The sequence below is a fragment of the Lytechinus pictus genome, chromosome 1 (assembly GCF_037042905.1).
Source record: "Lytechinus pictus isolate F3 Inbred chromosome 1, Lp3.0, whole genome shotgun sequence".
Lineage (NCBI taxonomy): Eukaryota > Metazoa > Echinodermata > Echinoidea > Temnopleuroida > Toxopneustidae > Lytechinus > Lytechinus pictus.
The window spans coordinates 24616197-24631950 of NC_087245.1; the positions used below are offsets into that span (position 1 = coordinate 24616197).

Genomic DNA, 15754 nt, shown 5'->3' on the forward strand with positions numbered 1-15754 from the left:
TCATTCTGCCGTGAACAGCTATATTTAGTCCACATATTCATTGATGTGCCTTCTAGAATTCTATTTAAAATCAAATCATACATTATCAGGGGCGGATCCAGCTTTCGCCATTAGCGAGGGGGGGGGGGACTATTTCCATCAATGTTTTTCACCATCCGGTCGTTAAAAGCCGATTTTGTTGTCGTTTTTGAGGGAGTAGTTCTTACTAAATGAGTTATTTAACATTTGGCTATATTCCTATATACAAACAAGTTAAGGAAGATCTATTTCAGACAGCCAAATAAAATAATGCAAGCGCGAAGCGCGAGCTAAATTTTGGGGAATTTTATGTAGACCTATTTAACACTTGAAATTGAACATTAATCTGAACAGTTTTATAAGCATGAGTAGGATGGGTATCTAACCAAACAATTGATGAGACCATTTTGAAAATTCTTAATTTTCTTACCATACACTTGGACATTCTAAGCACTTTTGGTGATCATGAACACGCATTTTGATGGGAGCACTTTAAGCTCAAAATAATTTTTTTTGATATTCTCGACCTAAAATGTGGACCTTCTAAGCACTATATTGTAACCATGCACAGGATGGGGATCTATGAACAATTGTTGCGAGCGAGAAGCACGAGCTGAAAATGTTTGATATTTTTGACCTATTCTAGATGCGTATCCAACAAAACAACTTATTTGATATTGCAAATACAAAGTGGGAGCTGGAAATATTTGATATACTGACCTAAAAAAAAGGATTATCCAAAGACAGTTTGTTGGAATTCAAGGATAGGTCTGCATACGTATCTCGGCTTATCATAAATAATGCCAGCGTTTTTTGTTTTTTTTTTTTACACCCAACATTTTAATCTTTGTAATCATGCGGATGTAGGCCTATATCTCGCTGAATTACAATAATATATAATATGATGAAAACTCGAATTCCGGCAGAGCAGAGGAATTTGTGCATATTGACTTAAAACAAACGGGATATATATTAAGCCCCGTGTTCTTGAGATGATTATCCTTATACCTCCTCCAGGCAGCCGGCAATGATTATAATGACCTGACAGTTTGTTTATTTTCCAATATTTTCCCCTTCCTTTACTTCATCAATTCACTTTTATCGATATCCCTCGACCCTTTTTTCTTTTTTTTTTATATCCTTCTCACTAGCGTACCTAAGGGGGGGGGGGACAGGGGGCAGACTGCCCCCCTGACGAATCACAATTTATGCAGGGGACGTACCCCTGCCCCCCTGACGAGTCACAACTGATCCAGGGGACGTCCCCCCCCCCCCGGTTGCTTGTCAATTTTTTTCCAGGTACGATATCCTTTATTTGTGGTTGAAGACCTTTTTTTTTTTTTTTCAAATTTTTTCGCTGACGAAATATCCTCCAAGATATATTTGCCCCCCATTTGGAAAATCTTGGGTACGCCGCTGATCCTTCTCCTTCCCTTTTTTTCTTTCTGTTTTTTTTTTTTTTGCACCACCAGTAAGGCGGGGGGGGGGTACTGCAGCCCCTTCAGCCCCACGTGGATCTGCCTATGATTACCCCCCCCCCTGGTATCTGTAAATTTTGACATGTTTTACTCTATATCTCGCTTTTTTTCCTTTCTTTTTCGACATTTCGGCGACACGTTGGTCGCGCCAAATTCAATTTTTTTTTTATCATGTAGGGCTTATAGCCTTAAGCTTGTCGCCTTTTCGAAGCACTGACAGATGACGTCTGGTTCTTCTGACATAATTTATAACTACAGCAATGGTCCTCTCCTTCAACCCCTGCCTTTCGGATATATGGTACGTTTATCGAAATTTCATGTAACTGTGCTGTAGTTTCATAATCATGTGTACATTGCTTTCGCTGCTTCGCATGCCCACTGACACTGTAAATTGTACTTTTGTAGCACGCCAATAAATGGCATGGCAATGCATTCAGTCCCACACACACTGATTTCTGTTGTCCCTAACCTAAGTCCACCCATGCCCATGGGTGCATCGCTGCCGCCGTGCATGGTAAATTCAAGGCACGACGCATGCAACTCTCTCTAGACTATGAGCTGATCCTTCCACAGAACTTAATACACATAAACATATGGCCATTGAGTCCCCTGTACAGATCGCGCTAGAACTTCGGTCTCTGTATTTGGTGAGCATGGTGAGTGAAGCCAACGGAGTTCAGCTGAACAACCAACATAACATTAACAGAGACCGAAGCTTTTGGTATAATCAAAGACATGACAAGGGAAAGACTAGGGCCTAGGCACCTAAACTATTTTACACGCAAATCGACACAAAGCATTACGCGAAGTCCGTGAAGTGTCCAATCTTTTCATCATATAGACTTTGGTAGACCGTATTATTGACGTTCGTTAAACTAAACTAAGCTTGTAGGCCTAGGCCTACTGCTGGTTTCGTTCACTCCTAGTACCAATGAGGTCCAAACATTAACATGTATGGACCTCATAGGCGACATTACCCAAATTATGGGTTGGACAATGCTGTTCTGATTTCCAACCCAAGACTTTGGTAAATGTACACCTTAATACAAGTTAGAGTTATCCGATATACCTTTCATTCGGACGGCAAACCTTTATTTAGTTGTAAAAATAGTTGAAATTAAAATCGATTGTTGTTAAACTTACATTTCAGGCCCTTTTTGTTGATTTTCTGTGAGCGTTCCACACAGCTGCGACGAGTGATCAACTCCGAAGTGATACGCGTACTGGTCAGCTGATCGGTTGGTTATCTTTTTGTCAGACGTTCATAATTTATGTTAAGCGTATCAATCTTCAGTATCTTGATTTCAAAGCATCAGTATTGCAGAGAAAAGTCATTATTGATTGGAATCAGTGGCGGGGGGGGGGAGGGGGGGGGTTGGGGTGAGCATTTCTGCCCGTTCCCCCTTTTGAGATTTATAGTAAACATTTTGGAATTAAATTAATACTAGTTATGTGCCCCCCCCCCCCTCATGAGAATCACGTACAGCATTATTTGTAATGGGGATATTTCGTTCATATTCTTTTCTCTTTTTTTTATGGGGGTGGGGGTTGGGGGCTTGCCAAATATAATCAATGGTGGAAAAAATGACCTTCTTTTTAGTGACAACTTTATAAAAAAATTGTCAAATTTTACGCGAGACAAAATGACCTTCGATCATTGCTATAGTTAAAACCTTTTTTTTTTGGGGGGGGGGGGTTGCCAAATATCATGTGGACAAAATGACTTTCATTTTGAGTGACCATTTTTTTTTTACTTGTCAAACTTTACGCGAGACAATATAATGACCGTTTTTTTTTTTTTTAGTAAGAACCTTTTTTGGGAGTTGTCAAATTTTACTTGAGAAAATTCACCCCGCCCCCCCCCCCCCCTACTTAATTTGGAAAATCTTGGATGCGCCTCTATATAGTTTGAATCATAATGAAGATTAAGATCATGCGTATATATAGCTTACATCCACGGCAGAGGCGTAAACCGCCGGGGGCATGCAGGCTGGCCCTTGATCCCCGGTCCAGTGGATTTCACCACAAAAAAAAACGGGATAAGAGAAAAGGAATGAAGGAAGGAAAAGAAAGAAAGAAAGAAAGAAACTAAAGACAGAAAGAGAAAGGGAAGAGAAATAAAAGGCCATAAAAAAGCAAAAGGAAAGAAAAATGCATGCGAGAATAATTCCGAATGTTATGTCAAAATCTATTGCAAAATTGATATTTGTAATAAAAGTGACAAAGGTTTTGCTCGCTCGCCTCTTCATCTGGTAGGCGCGTAGCTAGGGGCGGTGCCCCCCGAAAAGGTCCCTCCCCAAAAAAAAAAATAAGGAGGGAATAGAGAAAATAAAAAGCGAAATGAGAAAAGGGGGATGTATATAACTTAGTTTATAATTGTTTTTCCTTTTTTTTTGGGGGAAGGGGTCAAAACATTAATGTTATGTTTTTCTATAAATAGGTCTAATTGCTAAATATCCAGAGTTATCGAGACCCACCTGCTGATATTGCACTGGGGGTACACAATGGAAGGGTTAGGCCTAGGGGCCCCCGAAAGTTCTACAACCAAGATAAAAAAGAAATGAAGGGAATTAATGAAAAGAAAAGGAAAAGTGTAAGTTAAGATATCTATCTCAAATTTAGATTTGCACGAAAAGTTTTTTTCTCGCTTGCTTCACTCGCTTGGAACATATAAAGCAACTTTATTCCCACGCGCCATGTATGCCTACATTGGCCCTCTTTCTTTCTTTTATTTTATTTTTTTTTTACTCATCACGCTACCGTACTGCCACACACGGGTTTGCCCTAATGATCGTGGACAATCATAAAAAATATCATTTTCATACCATGTGACTGGGAAATTTTTGGCTCCACCCCCCCCCCTCTCGATCCCTGTATCGATTTTGACTTGATAGGGGCCTATACCTGATGGAATTAGCTTCATTCAATATAAAATCATAACGGATAGAACGCCTTGAATACAGGCCAAACAGCCTAACGACATTGCCGTGTCACGTGACAACCAGTATTAAACGAGAATGTGCACAACCCTATGGCGACAAAATTTGCCGCAAAAGTTGAGCAAGTTCTGGACAAAAAGGCTTCAATACCCCAAGAAAAGACCAGGCGAGTACTATTTATACATTTTTTCAATTTAGTAATATCTAGAGTCTAATTTAAGAACAGATTTCGTCATGGAGCTCCATGGTAAGATCTAGTAATTTAAGTCCAACATTTAATTCCCGTGTACTCACTTTTTTAACACAGGAATTAATAGCCTTGGTGCTTAGAGTGGTTTCGTTCCAGGTACGTAGATTTTTTCAATTTTTTTTTATTAGTCATCGTTTTAAATTATTTATTTGCAAAAAAGTGTTATCATCGCCAATAATAATCTTGAATTATGTTTATGAAGGTATTCCATTTATAACTGCGCATTCAAAGAATTTAGACACAGTTATAAAATTACAGAGGAGCTGAATCAAGGTTGTGAAATTTATTAGCGCCACCAACGGGCTTCCTTGTATTTCCGTAAAAAGACATGCGAAGTCACTTTCCAGGCCGAGGTAAGCGAATTTGCTCTTTTTTGTACGATTTTGATATTGAATTTCAATATAAAAATTATTATTGTATTGCTACTTACCGGAAAGAGCCCCGATGAGTAGCGGGATGGAGTTTTGGCAAATATTACTTCTGCAATGAAGCGATGTTTGCAGACTACTTAGAAATCCAGGGTCAAACGCGGTACGGTGTACGAGGTTAGTATACATACTAACCTCGTACTAGTGTGAGTGACCAAAGTCAGAACACAGATGCTGATCCGAATGCACTCGAGGGTTCATTACTTCATTACATGCCGCTGCGCACAGAAAAATCAAGCCATATAAGTCGTGTGTTATGGACACCAGAAGTGGGATCGCAGCACGCGCGACCCACTAGTTAGAAATCCACTGACAAACGCGGTTCATGGTGCGAGGTTAGTATATACTAACCTCACAATACGTGTGAGTGATCTGAATGGGTATACGTAACAGTTAGACAGCTGGCAGCCGTCTGTTTCGAGGAGTTTTTATTTTTGTTTATTCCTCCTCGTACACAGATGGCTCGGGATCATGCAGCCGCCATTATTAGGGGATTAACAATGCAAAATCACTCCAACTGGGCTCATAGATTTTTGTCTTAGTCATATTAGAACGAGACCAAAGGAGACCAGGAGTCATCCGTGCATAACGAGGCAGACACGGGACTGGGTAGATTGGGGTCGCAATAGCACTCTAAATAAAATGTGGAAACAGAAATTATGCACTTACCACGATATGGATGAAGGTCTATCGTGATCGTGACACACAAATCCTGACAAAAATCCCAAAAAATGAAAAGTTCTGTCGCGATACCTCTCCTTCTTTCACAATTTAAAACAAAATGGCCGATCGAGACCGAGGCTATATAGCGCTAGGTCATATAGACTTGGCCAAATTCGCACATGCGCCCTACAGCCTCGGTACCGGTCTCGCGGGCCTGAAATGCACCAAAACGGGAAAAATTAACTGAAAAGGGAAAAAAAAACAGTGACTTACTTCGGCTGTCGCGCAGCTCCTACTTCCCTGGTTTATCCGAACTTAATACATAAACATATGGCCATTTATTGGCATTGAGTCCCTGTACTACACTGAGGCTGTACAGATCAAGACTCAAGTTAGAAGTCAGAACTTCGGTCTCTGTAATTGGTGAGTGGAGCCAACGGAGTTCAGCAGAACAACCAATATAACACAACAGAGACCGAAGTTTTTCGGTCTAGCATATATGTAGCAGCCCAGGAGGCTCCTGGAGATCACTCGCACTAGTACGAGGTTAGTATGCTCGTGAGTCGTACACCGAACTGTGTTTGGCCCTGGATTTCTATGTTGTCAGCAAACATTGCTTCATTAAAGAAGTAATATTTGCCCAAACTCCTCGCTACTCACCGTGGGCTCTTTCCTGTGAGTAGCCATAGATCTACAGTTGTAATTTTTTTTTAAATTCATAAATCAAAATCATACAAATAAGAGCAAATTTGCTTACCTCGGCCTGGAAAATGACTTTGCATGTCTCTTCTACGGAAATAAAAGGAAGACCAATGGTGGCACTAATAAATTTCAGCTCATAGAGAGAGTTGCATGCGTCGTGCCTTGAATTTCCTGTGTTCGGCGGCATGTAATGAACCCTTGGGTTCCTGGAGATTAAAGTCATACCACTGACGTGCTTAATTTCCATGGAGCCAGCCATTGCACTACACGCACCGTCTATTTTAAACTTTGCCACAATTATAACTTTTCTTTACGGTTTTGAGCCCAAACTTATGTAAATGGGCTACCGCCCGCACGCACTAATGGTCCATGTATTTATAATAATAGTAATGATATAAGGGTATTTATATTGCGCACATATCCACCTTGTTAGGTGCTCAAGGCGCTCCTATATTACCCGGCTAAGCTAGGCATTCATACTATCTAGGCTCTAGCGCACACAGCTTTTTAAGAAATTCAATTAAGGAATTTATTCACATAAAGTGTAAAAATAATGAAAAATAATTAAGAGCAGGAGCGTTTACTCACAGTCTGTTATTGTCGCCATCTTGTCTTCTTTATTACAGATGTAGCCTAGCTACCAGGCGCGTATAGAGGGCGGCAAAATCATGAGCGGTGCTAGATTACAAAAAATGTGTGCATTTGCCGAGAAATATCATGAATCTCACCTCGATGCTAAAAATATATCCGCACGCTAGACCAGTTGAAGCAGGATCTCTCTTTGAACAAATTTTTTTTAAAGAAATCAGGAATTTGTATTCAAGAATTTCCAAGCCATTCTTGTGTTTCTGTATAAATATATTTTAGTGGGATTTTCCAGCAACGAGAGATTAGGGTTATGAAAAAAAAAATCATCATGCGTTATAATCAGTTTCTCCTTTTCTATTCCTTCCCTCATTTGCAGCTGTTAAAATGGACATCAGAAGTGAATTTTTGGCATCTCTATGAAAATGATGCCAAGTTTGTGGCAAGAGAAGAAAGAAAGAGCCAAGACCTGACATCATGGAGGAGTTCCGTTCCATTCTAGCCTGGGAAAATGGCCGGAGAATCAAGAGCCATTTTGTTTTACCATCACCAAGACTTATGTATGTAGAGTCATTCATGAGTTCCAGTCCTCCCTACTCAAGGACCTTGTTGGACTATCTTCAGTGCCACACCCCCTCAAAGCCACACCCCAGAGCCTCGCCCCTGTTTCCACTCTACTGCTTGGCCTTCAGGTTCACAAACCCCTACCTGTAGGTGCACCAATCTTTGCCTCTGCATCTGAGTGACAAGGAAGCCGTCAGACGCACAATAAGTGGATGGCAAAATAAAGTCCAAGCTCTCGTTCAACATTAGACTCAAGATGTCTCCTGGGGTTGCGGCAGAAAATAAATGACTGATGCAAAGCCTTCTTTCATCAAGCCAAAATTGGAGATGGCTCCTGATTCCAATAAATTGGGAGCACAGGTAAGTTGACTCTTTCTCACCGCGAGATGAATTTGAACAAGTGTCTGACAAAATAAATAAAGAATGGAATTTATCCTTTGAGAAAATATCCTTCGTGCAATAAACTTGGCTCATGCATTTAAAAAAGTATTTTGTGATCTTGTTAGCATTTCATGAAACAAATCTCAGTCTTTTTATATACTTAATAAACAAGTCTTTTTGCTGATTATCATTAAAACCAACTGCAAAACCTTGCAACTACATCAAATTGGCTGAAAGTAGGTACCATAGCTGTATCATAATGAAGTTTTAAAAGTATCTCACTACTGTTTTATTTGTCAAAATTATTTTAGAGCTCAATGAAAGATGAATTTTGATACCCCATTTATCCAATTTGGAGTTCTACTTTTGCAAATATAGCAGAATATGTGATTGACGAAATGGTCAAATTTTGCATAAGTACGCTAAAATCTTGATGTCGGCATAGGAAATGTTTCTAACATGTCGACATGCACGCACCCATATTGATACAACAACTTGAAATAAATATAAAAGGGGTCTAACCTATGTGTAAGTCACAAGTAAAAGGCTTTCCTTTTATGTTTTATTCATCTTCATTTATTTCTTTCTCTTTTTAAGAATTAGTTTTTGCTTTAATTTATGCAGGCCTACGCTACATTTTTTGCTTGAAATTCCATACCTGCATCTGCGGAAGCTCCGTTTACCTGCAGTTGAATGGACTATTAAGTTACATGTACATGTAATCAACATCAACCAGATTTAAACAAGGTGAGCATATTATATGTACATGTATGATGGAAAAGGAAATTAAAAACAAATATATATATTTCAAGTGCATTTTCTGATTGACAAAGAAATCATTGCAGCTATACATTCATTATTTCATTATATTGTCTGCCTAAGAACTTGTTAATATATTTATAAAGCTCTATTTCATTCTTTATTCCTTCTTCATATTGAGGAACAATGGGGATGCAAATACATAATTACTTTCACTTTTACTATTGATTCATTGATTCATTTTACTCTCATTTAGAGCTATGCTCCAGATTTTAACCTGCTCTCTGATACACCACTGCCCTTGTCTACTCTAGCAGCTCGGAATAGATCAGCTCACCTGTGACCTAATAGAAACCGGTAATCAAGAATTCAAGCTTGATTCAACTTTCAACTGATCAGATCAAGGTGAGCAAAAAAATGAGATAGAAATACTTCTATCTGTTCTCCAAGTTCATTATATTCTAATTGGCAAAGTAATTGTTGCAACCATAACTTTATATTCCACTCAGAGTCAGTCTAGTATAGTCAAAGAACTTTTTGTATTGATACTTAATATTCATGCTTTATTCTGTCTTCAATCAAGGCAGAATGGAAATGTAATAAACAATTAATTTGGGCCATTACTGAAAGGTCAAGTCCACCCCAGAAAAATGTTGGGTTGAATCAACAGAGGAAAATCAAACAAGTTTAATGCTTCAAATTTCATCAAAATCAGATTTAAAATAAAAAAGTTATGACATTTTAAAGCTTTGCTTATTTTTCACAAAACAGTTATAAGTAGAGCTGGGCTATAAATGGGTGATATTGTAAAACCAAGTTTTACATATCTCATTTGAAGCAGATTGTTGTCCTGATCAATATGACACCATTTTAAAGAAAATTGGCCTAAAAGTGCTGAGTCATCATTTCTTGAGAATGGAAAAGGTCCTTATTTTCTTATTTGAAGGCCTGTTGAGCTTATTCTGGTGTTTACCGGTAAATGTTTACTAGCCTGATAAATCTATTGGCATTGTCAAAAATGCATAAAATATTCTAAAAAGTATCAATTTTTTAACGGTTGAATTGAAACCGCTGCGTTTTATGCCGGGCCACTTCCTGATTTTGTTTTAGACTTGTGCATCTTTTGACACCAAATTTATGAAATTTGGTTTTACCATTACAGAATTATGTGACTTTTGGTGACCTTGCGTAAGCCTAAAAATTGAGGATTTCTCAGTTATATGTATAAAGCGTTTCCATTCATTCTTCCATAATATTTTTTAAAATTTATTTCTTTATGTTCTTATCAACTTTTCTTACTGAATACTGGTTAAAGTAAAATCCTGGAACAGTTGAACTTGAAAAAAAGCACATAGGGCTTAAAACAAGTTAAACTTGAAAAAACAAAGAAATACATAAGAAATGCATTAAACAATAGAATTTATTAAAATTAGAATCATATTGTTCTTTATTTTCCTTATTATATTTTCAATGTTTGTTTCCAAGCCTTTAACAAAGAAAAAAATATCTTTTGGACTTTTAATACTGATTATCAATTAAAATTTATATTTATTTTGGCCCTTTCGTTTGTACACAAAATTCTCAATTTTGGGTTCACATGAGGTCAAAAGAGGTCATGTGCTTCGCTACTGGTAAGGACCAAATTTCATGCATTTGGTGTCAATAAGATGCACAAGTCTGTATAAAACAAAATTCAGGAAGCGGCCTGGCATATAACACAGTTGTTTCAATTCAACTGCAAAATTTGAAAAGGTATGGCCCCTAAGAATTCAAATGTGTTGTTGTTGTTGTTAACTTAGGTTTTAAGGCGCGTGTCATTCAGATATGAATATTTACGCCTGTGATTAATTTGTCGTTCTTATGGTTATAAAATTTGATGCATTATGGATCAGCGCTGCTTTAAGAAAATTTATAATGAGATCGTGAAAGGCGGCTCATCACAAATCATTGATTGTTTAATGGTTAAATGGTTTTAATGGTTAAAATAAGAATGGCCTTGTTTCAATACTTTTTAGAATATTTCAAGCATTTTTTACAATGCCAATAGATTTTTCAGGCTAGTAAACATAAATTGACACCAGAATCAGCTCCATACTGTAGGTCTTCAAATTAGAAAATGAGGACTTTTTTTCCATTATCAAGAAACGATGACTCGGCACTTTTAGGCCACACCCCCTCAAAATCGTTTTCATGGCCCGCACTGTCCCATTTTTCAACCGATTTTCTTTAAAATGGTGTCATTTTGATCAGGACATGATTCTGAAATATCACCCATTTTTTACCCCTCTATAGCCCACCTCTATTATAAGCACAACCCAGTGACATGCATATGAGAGAGTCAATGATGTCCCTCACTCACTACTTACACGACTTATGTTTTGTTATTGTTTGAATTATACAATATTTCAATTTTTACAATAAGGATCAACTTGACTGAATCATAAAATATAAAAACAGTGGTAATTACACATGTTCAGGGAGGAATATAGCTTTGTTTCACAAGACAATGAGGAGAAAATTAGAATATTTTATAAAACAAAGTACAAAGAAATAGTGAGTAGGTGACATCAGTCCCCTCATTTGCATACAAACTATGATGGGGATATAACTATTTTGTGAAAAAAAGCAAAATTTGAAAATGTCGTAACATTCTTATTTTACTTTACATCCAATTTTGATGAAATTTTCAGTGTTTTGCTTGTTGGATTTTTCTCTTGTTATTCAAATTAAATCAACTTTTTGTTGGGGTGGACTTGTCCTTTAATGACTTATGAATTTGTTTCAGCCTGATGCCCAGAGATTTGAACCACTGTGAATCTTCTACCACTGGTACCAATAACATCTTCCCATTGCCCCTGACGACTGGACTGCAGCAGCTCCGAACATCAGATCAGGGTCCCATACCATGAAGCTAGTCTATTGATCATAGGGCTGATTTTTATGATTAATCACACACCACAATCAATGCAATCAGTCATTGAAATCAGCCCCATAATCAATGCAATCAGTCATTGAAATCAGCCCCATAATCAATGCAATCAGTCATTGAAATCAGCCCCATAATCAATGCAATCAGTTATTGAAATCAGCCCCATAATCAATGCAATCAGTCATTGAAATCAGCCCCATAATCAATGCAATCAGACATTGAAATCAGCCCCATAATCAATGCAATCAGACATTGAAATCAGCCCCATAATCAATGCAATCAGTTATTGAAATCAGCCCCATAATCAATGCAATCAGTTATTGAAATCAGCCCCATAATCAATGCAATCAGTTATTGAAATCAGCCCCATAATCAATGCAATCAGACATTGAAATCAGCCCCATAATCAATGCAATCAGTCATTGAAATCAGCCCCATAATCAATGCAATCAGACATTGAAATCAGCCCCATAATCAATGCAATCAGTCATTGAAATCAGCCCCATAATCAATGCAATCAGTTATTGAAATCAGCCCCATTATCAATCGGTAAAGCTTTGTGTTACGGGGCCATGATCATCAGCTCAGCTCACCTGCAAAGCTTGGATGCGTTGCTACCAGATCATCAGCTCACCTCACCTGCAAAGCTTGGATGCGTCGCTACCAGATCTTCAGCTCACCTGCCAAGCTTGGATGAGTAGTAACCAGATCATCAGCTCAGCTCACCTGCAATGCTTGGATGCTTAGCAACCAGATCATCAGCTCAGCTCACCTGCAAAGCTTGGATGCTCAGCAACCAGATCATCATTCAGCTCACCTGCAAAGCTTGGATGCGTCGCTACCAGATCATCAGCTCAGCTCACCTGCAAAGCTTGTATGCGTCGCTACCAGATCTTCAGCTCAGCTCACCTGCAATGCTTGGATGCATAGCAACCAGATCATCAGCTCAGCTCACCTGCAAAGCTTGGATGCGTCGCTACCAGATCATCAGCTCAGCTCACCTGCAAAGCTTGGATGCATAGCAACCAGATCATCAGCTCAGCTCACCTGCAAAGCTTGGATGCGTCGCTACCAGATCATCAGCTCAGCTCACCTGCAAAGCTTGTATGCGTCGCTACCAGATCATCAGCTCAGCTCACCTGCAAAGCTTGTATGCGTCGCTACCAGATCTTCAGCTCAGCTCACCTGCAATGCTTGGATGCGTCGCTACCAGATCATCAGCTCAGCTCACCTGCAAAGCTTGTATGCGTCGCTACCAGATCATCAGCTCAGCTCACCTGCAAAGCTTGGATGCGTCGCTACCAGATCATCAGCTCAGCTCACCTGCAAAGCTTGGATGCGTATCAAGTAGATCGATCAAGACAAGTCAAGGTAAGCAAAAACTATAAATGCAAAAATATCACATTCGATGTCTATGTTACATGAATACTTAATAGGCATTAGGCACCAGTGAATTTGACTATTGAACTCACCAAATTGAATAATATGCTCCAGTATAATTAACCATGTCATTGTCCCAGTTGTGGCTCTGTTTTCCCGTCTAACTCAGCCAGTGGTAGTAGTATTATGGTATTTATTCAATCAAGAAAACTGGCAAAACAGTCCAAAGACTAAAAAATCCAGTGCACAGTATAAACAAAGGCAAAGTACAATATTCACAATGATAAATAAAAAGCAAAAAACTACATCCAATCGATTATCATATTACACATAAAAGATATACCAGCTAAGGAAAGGCTGCTCGTGATAAAGTTATACTTGAGGACCTCTGACCCCAAATTGGATCAATTAATTATTTTATCTCAGATATTAAAAGCACTCAGTCTTTATGATTATCAGGATTTGGCTACATAATGTAGAGTTAATCTTAAGGAGCTTTTTAAATTTGCTGAAATTTAAGAAATATACTCTTTACTGTCAGGATAAGGTGTAATGTTGGCATGTAATGTGATGCCATTAAATTATGGTCTTCAATTTGTCAATCTCTAATGTTGGCCTTCCCATGGGAAAATCATATCAAGTAAATATGCTGTGAACATCATAAACTTTGTTTTTTTTTTCGGTTGGATGACATATTTCAAATGTAAAATAAGAAATCATTTTTAGTCTGGTATTGTGCAGTAACAACATTTTTTGGTTTTAGATTTGTTTTTTCTTTGTTGCCATGGATCTATCCACATATGTACATGCCTTTATCATCCTGGGCTGGAATTAAACAAAATTGTAAGCTCACAATATGTCCTTTACCTTATTTCTGCAATGAAGTCATAGTTATAATAATATCAAACAAACTTTTGTTGTATTGTTTTTTGGACAGGATGTCTCCATGGAGGGGATCAGATGAAAATGTCAACATTGTTAGACTAAATATGGTTGCAAATGAGAGGTGACTTTCCTTTGAATTCTTTTTGAGAATAAACTACATGTAAATCAAAATATTAACCAAGGTTACTCCTTATAGAAATATAAATGTACAACTATGTGTTCATGAACCTTGGACAAAAGGGTAATCAGCTATCACTGATCAGCTTGCATGAATTGCAGGTCACATGATCAAGGTCAAAAGTCATTTAGGGTCAATGAACTTTAACCAAGTTATGGAACGTACATGTATGCTATCAATAACTAACCAAGGTTAAGATTTTTGAAATCATTATGATTTAAATGCAGGTGAGACTGGCAGAGATATTCTTTCCAATTGTGAATTTTAAAGGTGATTTTTAGTTTGAGTATTATGGAAACATGGATATAATGGTTAATAGTTATCAGAATTTAGATGATTATAATTTCAGGTAACTGGTTCTAGGTCAAGGGTCATTTCAGATAAAAATGATAAGAATAATGATATATCATTCATTATCTTTTAATAGGATATTCAAGCTCGCATTCAATGAAATTTATATGAGATGGTTATCACAAATGATATAAAAACGCTGTACAAGTTTCTAAATGTTTGCTAAATGTATCATCAGTTTACTTTTACTGACTAAAAGCAATCAATATTATGTTATTCATGACTGAAATAGTGTCGCTGAAAATTTCCTTTTAAGAAAGAACAATAAATTACTAAAAGTTGAAAAACAAACAAACAGAAATGAAATTTTGAAAACAGTGAAATGCGTCAGAAAAAATAAAGCTTTGGGGCTGTATTTTTTAGTTAATGAGAGCATTTTTTTAAATTTAAACATAAAATTGCATAATTCATATTAAAAACTATATTATTATTTCATAAAAATTATCCAAACAGCCTTGGAGATTACATCGCAGTCTACCAGTGTGCAAATTTTTGTATAATCGAAGACCAAGATCCCCCCCCCCCTCCCCGTGTTTGAGATGGGTCAAAATAACCCAGCTCAAATAGAGTTTAGATCAAACACCTGATCTTATATGCATTTTCAGCATAATTTGACAATCACTCTGAGTCAATTCTATTTATCAAATTGATAACTGAGAACTGAATTTTTTATTAAATGTACCTATTTCTCTGCAGTGAGTGTACAATGTTATTCATGAGAGCAAAACCCTACAAGGTTCATCTGGCAGAAGTGGCCCAACAAGATGGAGCAAGATTATAAGGAAGTCATCATGATAGAGGATTAACTCAGCATACTCAGGTCAAAGGTCAAGAAGGTGTCCAGAAATATGCCACCAGCGGTAAGTTGAGCAGTGTTTATGATTATGGTAATGTTTTAAATAGCAGCGCATTTTGAAAATGCTTATTTCACTACGCATGATTTGTCTGTGCAATATCAGAGATTATAAAACGGGTTCAAGGTCGAGCCAATGATGAGGGAACTATTTTTCTGGTACTGCGCAAAGAATGAGATGCCATCTGAAATAAGTGTACTTTCAAAGTAAAATCTATTGCAAGGATTTTGATGGGCTTACTAATAAGTTTGCATGCTAGATTCAAATTATGATATACAAACAATATAATCAAGCTGAGGGAAGTCGATAGGCATGGGCTATCGGTATCTTCTCGGCTTCTTCACGAGGTACGTTGAGGAGCTCAGCGAAGGCAGACGTCATCTTGACCAAAACATTTTCATCTTCTTCCT

At 37.7% G+C, this 15754-nt stretch overlaps 1 long non-coding RNA gene across 2 annotated transcripts in view; it reads left to right on the forward strand.

Moving 5' to 3' along the window:
• The first annotated feature begins 1680 nt into the window (after positions 1 to 1680).
• Positions 1681 to 15754, forward strand: part of LOC129273150 (uncharacterized) — a 28349-nt gene continuing 14275 nt past the window's right edge. The window contains exons 1-7 of one of the 2 annotated variants that reach the window (XR_010293439.1): positions 1681 to 1794; positions 7443 to 7987; positions 8633 to 8755; positions 9024 to 9172; positions 11553 to 13067; positions 14014 to 14082; positions 15187 to 15350. This is a non-coding gene — a long non-coding RNA (uncharacterized LOC129273150). The remainder of the gene's footprint in view (positions 1795 to 7442; positions 7988 to 8632; positions 8756 to 9023; positions 9173 to 11552; positions 13068 to 14013; positions 14083 to 15186; positions 15351 to 15754) is intronic. The other variant, XR_008585814.2, reaches the window with a different exon arrangement.